Raw genomic sequence first — 15799 nt, forward strand, 5'->3', positions numbered from 1 at the left:
GGTGTCGGACGGTGGTGATGAGGGAGTTGGTCGGGATGGAGTGGTCGTTTGGTGGTGGTGCTTGGTCGACGCAGGCGAGGCGGAGAGGGGTCAGCTTGGCCGGGATGGGGTGGTGGTGTCCGGTAGGGTTTTCTCTTCTTCTTCTTTGTGAAGAAGAAGATGAACAGTGAGCAAAATTTTTTTTTCCGTTTTTTCCTTTTTTCTGACCAAAAGTCCAAAAGTCCTAAAGTCCTCCCTTTCAAAGTTTTGTCCGTGTATTTGTATAGTCTCTGCCCAGAAAAATGAGCCCCACGCGTGGTGGGGTTCGAGGCTTATGTTCCCCACGCGCGGTGGGGTTCCCCATGTGTCCTGGACACGGTTTATTATGGGCTAGGTCCGAAATTAGGCCTAAAACCGGGTAGTTTGAACCCGAATATTATTCTTTTGCCCGGACCCGAGAAATAGGAACACGTTGCTTAACTAGTCCTATGTAAGCAAAATAACTACCAAAAATAAGACTAGTATTTAAACAAAACTATATCCTTTTAAATATTTTTTTCAAGATTTAAAATAGCTACAAAATATTAATGAAACTATTTTTTGTAATTTTCGTTTTTTATCTAAAGATAAAATATAAAGTAATATTTTTATATTTTTCCAAAATTAAAATGACTATAGAATATTAATAAAACTATTTTTTGTAATTTTCGTTTTTTTAATAAAGACAAAAATATGAAGTAATATTTTTTGTATTTTTCAAAATTATAATGACTGCAAACATTAATAGAACTATATATATTTTTTTGTAATTTTCGAATTTATATAAAGTACCAAAATAAAGTACAATTTTTGTATTTTTCAAGTTTATGAGAGATACATAAACTAAAATTTATATATATATTTTTTGAAATTTTTCTTTTTGCAACGAAATAAAGTGAAAATAGTTAAAATAGCTATACTAGACCCAATTTCACATGTTCGTGCTAAAAATGTGAAAATTCTCGGGGAGGGTCAAAAATCACGTGCTTACAGCTGCCCCTCTTTGACTGGAAACACGAAGAGTTTTCCGGCAAAGAACGACTAGACGTATTTTTGACCCGACCATTACTTGGACGGACTACACTTAAGGAAAGGGAGGGAATGTGACCGAGCCCTGGTATCTGAGCTGCCTACATATCCTTGGTTATACAGGAATCAGGCCACGTGTAGTTCGGAAATGAGAGAGATAGTGAAGTGTACCGAGGTGAAGAGCCGATCGAGGTGCCGTTCCGTTGAGGTTCCGGTCCGCGGTCCTGTCATTACAACAAAAATGAAAACTGAAAAAGACTAACTAAGCCTATCAGCTACTAGTTACAAGGATTCCTATCTCTTAAGTCTTCTGAAACTTGGTCTTGAGTCTTGAATGGTGCTTCATACAGACTTTGGATCTGAACCTTGATACTTGCTAGTTGTAGGTGCTAGTTCTTGAGCAGACCACATTTGTTCTCCACTTCTGTAATTTGGGTTCTTTTCTTTTTTCTTTTTTTCTCTTTTTTCTTTTCTTCTTGTTTTTGTGACTAGCTTTTGTTGACCCTCTCAGACTGTTGACTCGCATTCTTGGGGCGAGCTTCTAACTTGGATTGAATGCTGGGGATTTCTGTTGTAATCCTTCTGCTTTCCGGTCACTGCTTGATCTTGAAAAAATGTTTCTCCGTTCTACAGGCGGACTCCTGACTTCTTCTATCTTCGACACGCAACAATCTCCGTTCTACAGGCGGGTCCCTGACAATCAAAACAAACAAGACAAACAAAATTTCCTAACCCAGTTTGTACTGGGAAGATTTGTGAGTTGTTAGCAAAATCGTAGCCCACTGATTTTACTGGTGCAGTGCTGAGAGTGAACTAAACACTAGATTAGGATGTATTCCCTTGTTATGCAGGTGGGAGCCTAACTTCAATGCTTGAAATATAAGGACTGAAATGTATTCCTCTCGTTATACAGGTGGGCGCCTGGCTTTAGGAAAATGACTCTTTTTTTTTTCAAAATGTTTTTTTTTAGCATCTTAGGAGAAATATTCATCGGACTAAGATTTTGATCCTAGGAGAAGGTTCGTCAGACTAGGTCTCTATCTTAGGAGAAAAATTCGTCAGACTAAGATTTTGATCCTAGGAGAAGGTTCATCAGACTAGGTCATTTTTTGTTTGTTATCTTAGGAGAAAGATTCATCAGACTAAGATTTTGATCCTAGGAGAAGGTTCGTCAGACTAGGTCTCTATCTTAGGAGAAAAATTCGTCGGACTAAGATTTTGATCCTAGGAGAAGGTTCATCAGACTAGGTCATTTTTTGTTTGTTATCTTAGGAGAAAGATTCATCAGACTAAGATTTTGATCCTAGGAGAAGGTTCGTCAGACTAGGTCTCTATCTTAGGAGAAAAATTCGTCAGACTAAGATTTTGATCCTAGGAGAAGGTTCATCAGACTAGGTCATTTTTGTTTTTTGGTTATCTTAGGAGAAAGATTCATCAGACTAAGATTTTGATCCTAGGAGAAGGTTCGTCAGACTAGGTCTCTATCTTAGGAGAAAAATTCGTCAGACTAAGATTTTGATCCTAGGAGAAGGTTCATCAGACTAGGTCTCTATCTTAGGAGAAAAATTCGTCAGACTAAGATTTTGATCCTAGGAGAAGGTTCATATCGGTGAAACTTTTTTAGGAAGTGCGTCTCCTATTGGTGAAACTTGCTTAGGAAGTGCGTCTCCTATTGGTGAAACTTGCTTAGGAAGTGCGTCTCCTATTGGTGAAATTATTTTTTTAGGAAGTGCGTCTCCTATTGGGTGAAATCAACTTAGGAAGTGCGTCTCCTATGGGTACACTGAACTTAGGAAGTGCGTCTCCTATTGTAAAACTGAACTTTAGGAAGTGCGTCTCCTATTGGGTAAAACTAAAACAAACTTAGGAGGAAATGCATCTCCTATGGGTAAAGACGTGGAATGTATACCTCTGTTATCTGGGTGGGCTCCCAACTTCAATACTTGGAACGTAAAGACTGAATGTATGCCTCTGTTATCTGGGCGGGCTCCCAATTTCAACACTTGAAAAGTAAAGACTGAATTTATGCCTCTGTTATCTGGGCGGGCTCCCAATTTCAACACTTGAAAAGTAAAGACTGAATTTATGCCTCTGTTATCTGGGCGGGCTCCCAATTTCAACACTTGAAATAAAAGACTGAACCCAACATATCCTATTTGAGGGCGGATGAACCCAACATATCCTATTTGAGGGCGGATGAACCCAACATATCCTATTTGAGGGCGGATGAACCCGACATATCCTATTTGAGGGCGGATGAACCCAACATATCCTATTTGAGGGCGGATGAACCCGACAGATCCTATTTGAGGGCGGATGAACCCAACATATCCTATTTGAGGGCGGATGAACCCAACATATCCTATTTGAGGGCGGATGAACCCGACATATCCTATTTGAGGGCGGATGAACCCGACAGATCCTATTTGAGGGCGGATGAACCCGACAGATCCTATTTGAGGGCGGATGAACCCAACAGATCCTATTTGAGGGCGGATGAACCCAACATATCCTATTTGAGGGCGGATGAACCCAACAGATCCTATTTGAGGGCGGATGAACCCGACATATCCTATTTGAGGGCGGATGAACCCAACAGATCCTATTTGAGGGCGGATGAACCCAACATATCCTTAAGACTTGAAAATGTCTTATCTGAAAAACTTGGTGGGGATTATTTACTTACCTGTTGGGGGGTAAAATGTTATCAGCTGGGGGTACCTGACTTCCAGAAAATTTTCTAAAATGGAAGGAAAATTTTCTGCCCCAGTTTGATAATATCCCTTGTGGCATGCGTTTCTGCATCAATGCCATTTCCTTTACCTGTTTCAAACAAGATTTGTTAGTTTAAAACATGGTGGTTGGTTGTGATACTCCTACTGGGAGGGCTTTCCCTTTCTCCTTCCTTGCTCTGCGCTCCACAACTTGTTGGGGATGATATTCATTTGCTGGGTACAATCCCTTTCTGATGGGGATATCCCTCTTCTTTTGTAGCATAGCTCGGAAACTGGCATTTTCCCGACCTTTTAGTCTAGTATGGATTTCGCCCAATCATGCTCACTGCTCTCCTTGCTCTGTTCATGGGCCTTGGCCTTTGAGGTTTATAACCTTGGTTTTGGCAAGGATATCTCTCTTGACGCTCGTCAATCCTTCTGTCAATTCCCTTTGCTGGGGATATCTTTTTTGACACTGACCTCGCGCTTGTTCCTTGCTGACTATACCATTCGGATATACTAGTCAGATCTCATCTTGGAAAGCTGATGGCATATTTTGAAGTCATTTCATACTTGTTCTGACCGGACAGACTCTATTGGGGAAATTTTCTATGAAAGGAGAAAGATAAAAGAAACAAAATAAAAGACAAAGGAAACGAATGACTCTTTTACAAAAGAAACTATAAATAAAAATCTATCAAACGCAGATACCGACTCTAATGGCCATGACATGCGTATGTGGCCTATCCTCTGCCGTCAATCATCTTTTAAGATCTTCAATTGGCGATTCCCCCTCTGATTCTCAATCTTATTCGACTTGTAGTGCCCGAAGGGTTTTCACTATCAAGTCTCTCTCATTTTTGGGTTCTTCTCTCAGCTTTCATCGCCTTATGGTGCCTGTGAAGGTTTTCACCAATAAGACTCTCTCGTTTTATATCTCTCTCCAGCTGGGGGATTTGGAGTGTTGCCGGTATGACTCTTTCTGTTGGAGATTAGAGTCCTTTCTGCTGTGGAACAGAATGTTATGTTCGCCGGTAAGACTCTTCATTTGTCCGACTTGGCATTTTTTAAAGACTGATCAGAAGGTCTTTCTTTGGACCGTAACGTGGGTTTTGGATAGGGCTAGAAAAAAAGGTATTAAAGGCTCAAAAATGCATTAATTTTGGGTTATTAATTACAACCTTCGGAATTAGATTTATTTACAACAAACGCAACTTTTGCCCCAGTTTCTTGCTTGGGGATATTTTAATTGATTTTTTTTCATTTTTCAAAACTATGACCGAGCCGTGAAGCGCCTACGTATCCTCTTTGAGGAATCAGGTCAAACGTAGTTCCCAATTCCTCTTTTTCATTTGATTCTTTTTTCTTTGTTATCAATTTTCTTTTCTTTTCTTTTCTTTTTTTTTCGTTGTTGTTTTCTTTCTTTCTCTTTTTTTTTCGTTGTTACTGATTCCAAACGAGGGGTATGAAAGAAAAATAAATAAGGCTCAAAAGGGGTAACGAAGGATAAAGTGTTTAGGTAGCAGAACAAATGCCTTCGTCATTTCAGTCTTCAAAACATGCCAAGTGCAAACAACACACTTTAAATTTGTAGTCTCTTCTGATGGTGCTGGACTTGACAATTATGTTAAATATATGTTTGTTCATTTGTCACTTCTAAAGCACCGTTGGGCGACACTCTCATTCTCATTATTATGAACGACCCTCATGCCAATTTAGGCGAATCTTTCTTTAACGGCTTTCTTTGTGTTCAACTTGCCCCAGTTCCACATGACTCGAGCTCTGAATAATCTCAACCGTCCTTATTTCCTTTAAATGGTCTGAATCGCCTTTCCAGGGTTTTATGATTAACTTTTAAGATTAGGCCCAAACTGGGTGCGCATGTCATGTCCCTAGAATCGGCATTGAACAAAAATGGTAAAAAGGACTAAACAAAAGATGACTGGAAATAATAAAAGACCGGACTTTGTATTAGACTACCGGTGAAATGGTTTAAATAACAAAACAAACAAAACAATCCAGAACAAAATCCTAAAAACAAACTGGATAAGACAACATCCGACTCATAACCCTAATAATCCGAACAACAGAAATGACAACAAAATGAGCCACCACAAGCTTCTCTCTTGCTGACCAAGGAACAAAACGTCCTCCCACTTTATCAAAATTGGCATTTTAGCCACTGAGCTTTGCATCAATATTACCAGCTTCAACCTCATCAACCTCCGTAGGCAAGTTCTCGAGGAGGTTCGAGTGCTCCATGTCACTGTTATTAATCGCAACCCGCCCTTCTCGGATCATTTTCTCTACTTCCTTTCTCCAGCTATGACAGCTCTCAATGTTGTGCCCTACGACATTGGAGTGGTAGGCGCATCGTGCTGCCGGATCAAAGCTCCTTGCAAGCGGATTTATAGTACATGCGGGGAGTGGCTCAATCGAACCAGCATGCCTTAGCCTTTCAAACAGACTGGCATAAGATACCCCGATGGGGGTGAGAGCCTTTCCTCGTTTCAGCAACCTCTTCATTCTTGCATGTTGACAGGGCCGGAAACCTGATCCAGGTGGCTTTTGGTAGGCTTGTGTAGGTGGGTAGGCATTTTGTGGAGCCAGGTGCCTGGAAAGTGAAGTATGGCGGGGAAAGAATTGGTGTTGGGGAGCGGAGAAGCATTGAGGAGTGATGGAGCTACTCGGGTAGCTGGGAAAGCTGCCATAAGTGGGTTGGGATGGAGAGTATGGGGGATCTTCCATTATGGTGTTGGGTGCTTGGGAAATGACCGAGCTCAAGAGACTTGGCGGTGGAGGGGGTGGTGCTTTTCCCGTTATCCATGCCTGATACATGTCTGCCACATGCTGTCTCAGCAGTCTCACTTCTTCTACCAACCCGCTGTTCCGTTCGATCAATTGTTGTCGGTCATCAGCACCGACCCACTCGGTCTTGCGGTTCTGAGCCATTGTCCTTTGATTTTGCTTTGCAAGGAGGGGTTACCACAACCAACCACTTTTCTATATATGAACACAGCAAAGGGAAGCCATCACGTTAGTGTTAGGGCATTGGACAGACAATCATATATCAAAAATGTACCCAAGCAGTTAGGCAATTGTGCCCCCTGAAAATCTTCCACACTCTCTTTTATTTATTTATTATTATATATTTATTTTATTTTCTTTTTATTTTATTTTATTATTTTTTCATTTTAGTGGTGGTCGAATCTTATGGAGATTGCCTACGTATCATGTCCCCGCATGAATCAGACCTTGCGTAGTTCGGACCAATAAAAGATAAACAATATTAAACACCCATTTTTTGGAATTTCCAACTTTCAAATTAAAACAGACTTGATTGCAAAAACAAACTTTTGACAAGAGACAACAAACGAACCCGAAAATCAAAATAATTCGCATACTCTAATCAACAATTACAAACTCAAAAACGAACGGCTAGTTCCTTTCCCCGTTTGCCAAATGCAACCGGACGGTTATTTTTGCAAATGTGGCCCCTTCCAAATTTCATATAAATTTTGAGGCCGGGGAGGATTATTTTATGACACTTTACGAATTTGTCCATTCTTTTACGAAAATAACCTTTCGACAACTGAAAGATACTCTAAGGCTATTTCGGCAAGAACGGTTTAAGACGCGGCCGAAGCTGGCTCGGCTTATTATGACAAAAGACGGTATTCACATGACCGCTGACTCTTTGATTTTTTTTTTCTTTTAAAAATTACAATAAAAGACTTGGCGTTGTAAACACGGCCCTTCAGCATCTCGGGGACGAAGCCCTTTTTAAGGCTGTGTGGGTCCATATCTCAAAATGACCCAAAGGTGGCTGTTTATGCCAAGTCAGCCTTCCGGCGTCCCTTTCGGGAACATTCGGCTATTTATGACAAAACAACATCACCTGACTTATTTATAACTCTTTTTCCTCGTTTTTCAAATTAGAAAAGTCAATATTGCAAACACGGCCTTTCAACGTCTCGGGGACGAAGATTTTTAGGCTGTGGGGGTCAAATGGACCAAGTCTTAAAAATGAACCAAAAGTGGTTGTTTATGCAAAGTCAGCCCTCCGGCGTCCCTTTCGGGAACATTCGGCTATGTCTTGATAAAACAGCGTCACCCGACTTCTTTATGAAATTTGACATATATATTTTTGCTATTTTTTGTAAAAGGGGAAGTTGGACATCATCCGACTTATTTACGAAAAAATCTTGACATGTTTTTTTTATTTGTTATTATTATTTGTTTTTGGCTTTTTAGCAAAAAAAGGGGGGGTTGGACCCGATGAGGGTTGCCTACGTATCTCACATCCGGTGAGAATCAAACCCGCGTAGTTCGGGCGAATAAACTATTTTTGAGAGGACCCTTTTCCATTTTCTATTTTTTTTTTGTTTTTATTATTTTTCCCACAACAATCAAATAGAATATTATTTTTCATTCATAACAACAAACAAATTAACGAAAAACATAAAACATTCCTTCTTTTTTTTTTTTTTGAGAAGGTGGGGTTGGACCCGATGAGGGTTGCCTACGTATCTCACATCCGGTGAGAATCAAACCCGCGTAGTTCGGGCAAAAGAACTACTTTAAAAGAAGAAAGGAAACATTTTTTTTATTGATTTTCTTTTTAAAAGAAACACTTCTAAGATATATTTTTTTGAATTTTCATTTGCTCTTTTTTTCTTTATTCTAGAGAAGAAGAAGAAAATATTTTTCGGAATTTTGCTTTTAATAAAAGAAATGCTTCTCAAAATGTTTTTTTTTTGAATTTTGAATTTTCTTTTCAATTTCGAAAAAAGAATCAAAATATTTTCGGATTTGTTTTTCTATTTTATCTTTTTGAATTTTGAACTTTCTTTTGAATTTTTTTTGGATTATATATATACTTATTTTTGGAACAAATAATAAAATCACATTCAACGCCGGACTCTTTTTATTTTTATTTCTGGCATTTTCATAGACAAACAAAATAAAATAAAATAAAACATTTTTTTTAAAAAAACAAACTCTTTTTCATTTTCATTTAATGGCAAAACAAACTATTTTCTTTAATATTTTTTTTTTAAAAAAACAGACAGAACAATGATGATTTTTTTTTATTTTTCCTTTGCTTTTAATATAACAAACTAACAAGACATTTTTTCATTTTCAAAATTTTGGCAGAGTTTCGACTCTACTCGGACTTCTATGCTGTTATTTTCTCCTTTTTCACGATTTTCTTATATGTGGAAAATGATGACAACATACAAAATCTTTTTGAATTTTCATGCTTTGTTTTTATTTGTATTTTATTTTTTATATTTGTTATTTCTTTCAAAAATGTGGCATGGGAGACATAACGATTTCCAAGACTTCTTGGATTCCGCAAATGCTCCCCATGCGCTTTTCCCAACATATGAAGCGTGGGGGACATATGGGAATTCCAAGACTTCTTGGATTCCACAAATGTTCCCCATGTGCTTTCCCAAAAAGCAAGCGTGGGGGACATAGGGAATTCCAAGGCTTCTTGGATTCCACAAATGTTCCCCATGCTTTGATTAAAATAACATCATGCTGGAAATGACCAAATGACCCATACGCCCTTGACTAAATACAACATGTAGCACATAGGATGCCGAAAGATTGTCTATTATTTTCAGGTTGCTTGTCCTAGACGGACCCAACCCCTATGTTGAGTCCCCTAAGTCAAATGCACATGATGCAAATAAACGTTCCTACTAGGGATCCGGCATGTGGCTTTGTTATACTAGGTTCAAAAACCTGGGTCGGTGTTCTAGACAGTGTACCCGAGCGGACAACTCGAGCTGAGGAAGGAGCTCCTTTCCGGGAACCAAAAGGCCAGCCGGCTTAGAAACTTTCCGAGCCTCTTTTATTTAGGGTATGACACTAACAGAATAGGGAGTCTCAACCAGTAAGCACATCCCCGGAGGTAAGAAGAGAAGGGTTTCGGCACAGTTTATATACAGTTCAAATAATATCAAAGCGGTAAAAGCAGCATTTAGCACATTAGGCTCAAAACATGTAATAATCAGATAATAAATAAAGCCAAATAATAACAATTATTCTAAGCTCGAATTCTTAACCCTGAACCAGTGGTTCTGGGTTATATAACCTCCCCAGCAGAGTCGCCAGAGCTGTCACACCTCCTTTTTCCGCACCCGAGGGGGTACAAGGGAGTTTTTTCCAATTAAAGGACAATCGAAACGGGATTTGCTTATTTATTTCAGAGTCGCCACTTGGGAGATTTAGGGTGTCCCAAGTCACCAATTTTAATCCCGAATCGAGGAAAAGAATGACTCCATATTACAGTCTGCGTACCAGAAATCCGGATAAGGAATTCTGTTAACCCAGGAGAAGGTGTTAGGCATTCCCGAGTTCCGTGGTTCTAGCACGGTCGCTCAACTGTTATATTCGGCTTATTTATCTGATTTTTAATACAATTATGAACCATGTGCAAATTTTATCTTTTACCGCTTTATTATCATTATTTTTAGGAATGTGAACATCGCTTAAAACATATCTTTGGACTGTGTCACATGAAATGCACCCACAATCCGAAACATATTTTATTTGATGTTTTAGGATTTGGATTTGGGTCGCATGAAATGCACACCCGAGTTTAAGAAAGTAATTTAATTAAACACGCGCTTAAAGAGACTATCGCGTTATTATTTTGTGGAGGCCGTGAAATTCGCTAAACGACCCTCCTGAATTCTAAGTAATTTTAAACAAGTATTTACTGAGGGCCCCGCAATTTGTGTTTTTATTCGGCGAGGCTCATCTAATTCTTATTTTTAAAAGGAATTTGCAACGTCATGGACATGCATCTTGGGCCACGTCACAATCAATGTGCCCGTGACTAGAGACATATTTCGACTCCGTTGAGATTTGGATTTGGGTCACATAAATGTGCACCCGAGTTTAGGGAGATAACATTATTAAAGGCGCGCCTAAAGCAACTAGCGCATTATTATTTTTGGGTAGGGCCGTGAAATTTGCTAAACGACCCATCCCGGAATCTAAGTATTTAATACATATATTTTGTGAGGGCCCCGCAATTTGTCCCTTTTATTTGGCGAGGCTCGTCTCATTTTATTTTTTATTATTATTATTTATTATTATTTTTATATTTTAAAGGGATGCCATTTTTACGCTTTTAACCATACTAAACCTTACGGCTTCTTTACAACTAAAATCCCATAACTTGTCAAAAAATTAATAAACTGAGTTTAGCGAATGAGTGTTTCGGGAGTAGTAACAACAAGTACTAATGTTAATTTTGTCCGAACGAACTAAGCAAAGGACCACGAACAAATTAACGTCTAACTCGTGTCATAGAACAACTAGCCTAACTTAATTAAATGACATCAAATAAACAAGAATAACATAACATGAAAATGAACCAAAGTGCAGACAATGAAACATAGGCAGAAAATTTCCATACCAATTTTTATATTGCATCTCAAACATTCAACGTAAAGTTTATTTATCTAATACATCGAGGTTTACTGACCTTTGCACCTCGACAAACTCAGAACGACAAACACGATTCCGACGGAACTCAAGCCGGACCTCACTCGACGAGGAATAATGATGAAAACCCCGGAACAAACTCGACGAACCGGACCTCGACTCAACTTTTGGACTTTGGGCTGGAACTCGACTTCAACTCGACCTCACTGACGGACTGTTTGGTCGACGACTGTGGGATCAACGGGCAGTGTTTAATGGCCGGAGGCGTCGCTGGACATGGGGACGACGAACAGCAGTGGTCGTCGGAACTCGGCAGCAGGTTATGGAGGTCGACGGACTGGAGGAGTGGTCGTGGTGTTTGGGTGCGACAGTAGGGGTGGTGGTCGACAATGGCGGAGATGGTAACGACGATGGTGGTCGTTCGGAGGAGTTTGGGTGAGGCTAGAGCTGAGGTTGACGACGAGCAATGGCGGGTGCGTGGGGGTGCGACTGGTTTCAGTCGGTGTTTGGCCGTGGGGGGTGGTGGTTATGGCGTTCGTTTGGGTGGTGGTTATGGACAGAGGGAAGCTGGGGGAAGGTGACGAGGTGGTTTTCTAGGCGAACGAGCAGGTGGAGTTGGTGGTTTAACAGGCGGAGACGGAGCTGGGGAAGGTGACGGGGGAAGTCGGGAATGGAGGTTTTTTTTACAGTATCGTTTGGGTGTGTTCGTTGGTGGTGTCGGACGGTGGTGATGGGGAGTTGGTCGGGACGGAGTGGTCGTTTGGTGGTGGTGCTTGGTCGACGCAGGCGAGGCGGAGAGGGGTCAGCTTGGCCGGGACGGGGTGGTGGTGTCCGGTAGGGTTTTCTCTTCTTCTTCTTTGTGAAGAAGAAGATGAACAATGAGCAAAATTTTTTTTTCCGTTTTTTCCTTTTTTCTGACCAAAAGTCCAAAAGTCCTAAAGTCCTCCCTTTCAAAGTTTTGTCCGTGTATTTGTATAGTCTCTGCCCAGAAAAATGAGCCCCACGCGTGGTGGGGTTCGAGGCTTATGTTCCCCACGCGCGGTGGGGTTCCCCATGTGTCCTGGACACGGTTTATTATGGGCTAGGTCCGAAATTAGGCCTAAAACCGGGTAGTTTGAACCCGAATATTATTCTTTTGCCCGGACCCGAGAAATAGGAACACGTTGCTTAACTAGTCCTATGTAAGCAAAATAACTACCAAAAATAAGACTAGTATTTAAACAAAACTATATCCTTTTAAATATTTTTTCAAGATTTAAAATAGCTACAAAATATTAATGAAACTATTTTTTGTAATTTTCGTTTTTTATCTAAAGATAAAATATAAAGTAATATTTTTGTATTTTTCCAAAATTAAAATGACTATAGAATATTAATAAAACTATTTTTTGTAATTTTCGTTTTTTTAATAAAGACAAAAATATGAAGTAATATTTTTTGTATTTTTCAAAATTATAATGACTGCAAACATTAATAGAACTATATATATTTTTTTGTAATTTTCGAATTTATATAAAGTACCAAAATAAAGTACAATTTTTGTATTTTTCAAGTTTATGAGAGATACATAAACTAAAATTTATATATATATTTTTTGAAATTTTTCTTTTTGCAACGAAATAAAGTGAAAATAGTTAAAATAGCTATACTAGACCCAATTTCACATGTTCGTGCTAAAAATGTGAAAATTCTCGGGGAGGGTCAAAAATCACGTGCTTACAATACTAAGGGTCGTTTGATGGTATGCATTAGATAAAATAATGCATGCATTAGTTTTGTACCTTGTTTGGTACACTTTTCGAAACTATGTATTAGTTATGCAAGTATTAGTTATACAACCTATTTGGTATTATCCTATGCATAACTAAGGCATAGAAAATCATGGTATTAGTCATGCAATGAGGTTTAATGCATGCATTAACTTAGTTAAAGACAAATTATCTTTTAAAATTTATGTTTGATTAAAATAAACTATAATATTAATGCAAGTTTAACATAATCCAAATAGTGAGAAATAAAATTATCTCTCCTGTAAATAAATAAATATAGCATATTTCCTTTTTTAAATAAATATTCAGTTCTATATTGAGTGGTGGACTGGTTTTGAGGGCATTTTTGTAAACAAATAATTCTTTTAGAAATTGTATAGTGCTTTAATACATCAAATCAAATAATGGATAAGAAATATATCAGTATAACTAATGCCAGTATAACTAATACAAGCATAGTCAATACCATAATTACTAATACTCTCTATTCCGCGTTATGTTATGCATCCTACCAAACAACTCAAAAGAAAAGATAACCAAATAAGTACTACTGTATTGCTAATAGTAAATTTTATGCCAATATTATATTTGAAACTAGTAAATTTGTCCGCGCTCCGCGCGATCATGAAAATAATTTCAATAAAATCATTGTTTAATACATGTGTATGATGTAAATAATCTGATACTAAAATTATTAAACTCTAATAAGTATAGACTTTTCTGAATAATGAATGATATATATTTATTTTGGTATAATTTTTCTCTCTGTACACAAATGTTATTTGGATGAGAAAAGCAATTTTAGGAATGCACATGCCTCTTCTCACTTTTTATAATTCTCAATGTTTCATCCCTAAGAAAAATCCAACAGTATAACATAAAATCAGACCATATTATTTGTGACATGTCAACATGCTTTCACTGGATACAAGAAGCAAAGAAGAATCCCAGTAATTACTTATCTACACAATTGCATCATCGTTTTATTTATTTTTTTGGTTTTTCCACCGCAGAGAAATGCAAAAGAAATTATAGAATTACTTATGTCAAACTGATAAGTTAGTTACTTGCGATTTTCCTTCAAATCTTCTGTGGAGAGGATCTACAATATGAATTGATAGAAGGCTTTTACCAGAGCAAATTCCACAATAGAATCACTTGGTTTCACATGCAAGGCAAGTTGTGACCGCATTGGAGTGTCTAGTGCAACAAAAAAAAGACAGTTGTTTGCAGGAAAGCAATGACTCATCCTCCAATTCAGCAACACAAATATTAATAAGGATTGTATTTGAGTTTGGATGATAAATGTAGTGTCGGTTATAAAAGGCATTTAAGGTGATTATCGTTTTAATTTCCATACAATTAATTGGTGAACTTTTTTTCAGTTATTAGATTAGATTAATTAACTAAATGAATTCATTACAGAAAATAGATTAATAGATTTCTTGGTTTTAGAGAGTGTAGTGTCACATCACCTTTTTTGTTCACAACTTTATATTTACTAGTTTTATGATACGCGCGTTGCGCGTGCACCCTATATTAATAGGTACTAATTTTGTTGAAAATTACATAAATATTATTAAAGAATATGATGCAATCATAAAATAAAAATTATAAGTAAAAATATAATTTCTAAAGATGATGAATATTGATCCTATAACAATCTCTTGTGTCTTTTTTTGTCAAGAGTATTGCTTTGTTATGAAATCATAAACTCATAATTATTGGTTATGTTTATTGCTTAGCTGCTAGACGGAATTGTATGCTTCAGTTGTGATTCATTGTGAAGGCAATTAGAAGAATATTGTACTCTTAAATTTCTAATAATTTTTTGGTAATAAATTATAATTATGTTACATAGTTTATACTTGAACATCGCGAGTGAATTTTTGGCTAACATTATGATAGAAATCAAATTCATGCCCTTTTTAAACAGTAGTAGAATAATACTTTAAGACTTAAAAATTATATTGACTTGTTTGGATTATAAACATAGAAGCATGTACAATATAAATATTAGAACATTTACATTACAGTTATGCTAATAAACTACATAGGGAATAACTTTTAATATAAATAAAGGGTAAAGTGACATAAAAAGTAAAAAATTACCTAACATATGCTTGAAGTTTGGGTTATGAACACCCAAAAAATATCGGCTCAGTGAGAAAAAGAAGAATCAATTGAACGAGCTTTTAAAGGGCCCTTCAATAGAAAACAAAGTTATGCCCTAAAAGAATTCCTTTTTTAACTTAAACCTATATTTAGATAGTTCAAGTAAAAAAAAATATTTTATACATGGTAAACTTTTAATTGCTCTAAAGTTTTAATTACTACGATTTCATATCTAGTCCAAATAAAGAAAACTTTAATAACTAAAATTTTAATTAATTTTTATGTCCTAAATATTAGAAAAATAATTAATGACTATTTTTTCTTTAGTAATTTAATTTATTATAAAAATTATTATTAATATTCATTTTTTACTTCTCAAATAAAGATATTTTATTTTGAAATCTGTTAGACTTTTTTGTCTTGTATTGTAGATCAATGAATTTATAAAATATTTTTAATTTAAGGTACTGTTAAAAATAAAAGAAATAGATATTAGAGCTCTTAAAAGGAGGCATACACTCCTTTTTAACACAACATTTCAGGTTTCTAACCTATAACTCAACAATAATATAGATAAATTCTTGCGTTTAGTTATTTACCCATTCAATCTAAAGTAAATTTTAATTGATTTTAAAATTTCAAATATTAATATTTCTTGGTTTTAATAAGGAAAGAGTTAATAACGAA

The sequence above is a fragment of the Nicotiana sylvestris genome, chromosome 5 (assembly GCF_000393655.2).
Source record: "Nicotiana sylvestris chromosome 5, ASM39365v2, whole genome shotgun sequence".
Taxonomy (NCBI): Eukaryota; Viridiplantae; Streptophyta; class Magnoliopsida; order Solanales; family Solanaceae; genus Nicotiana; species Nicotiana sylvestris.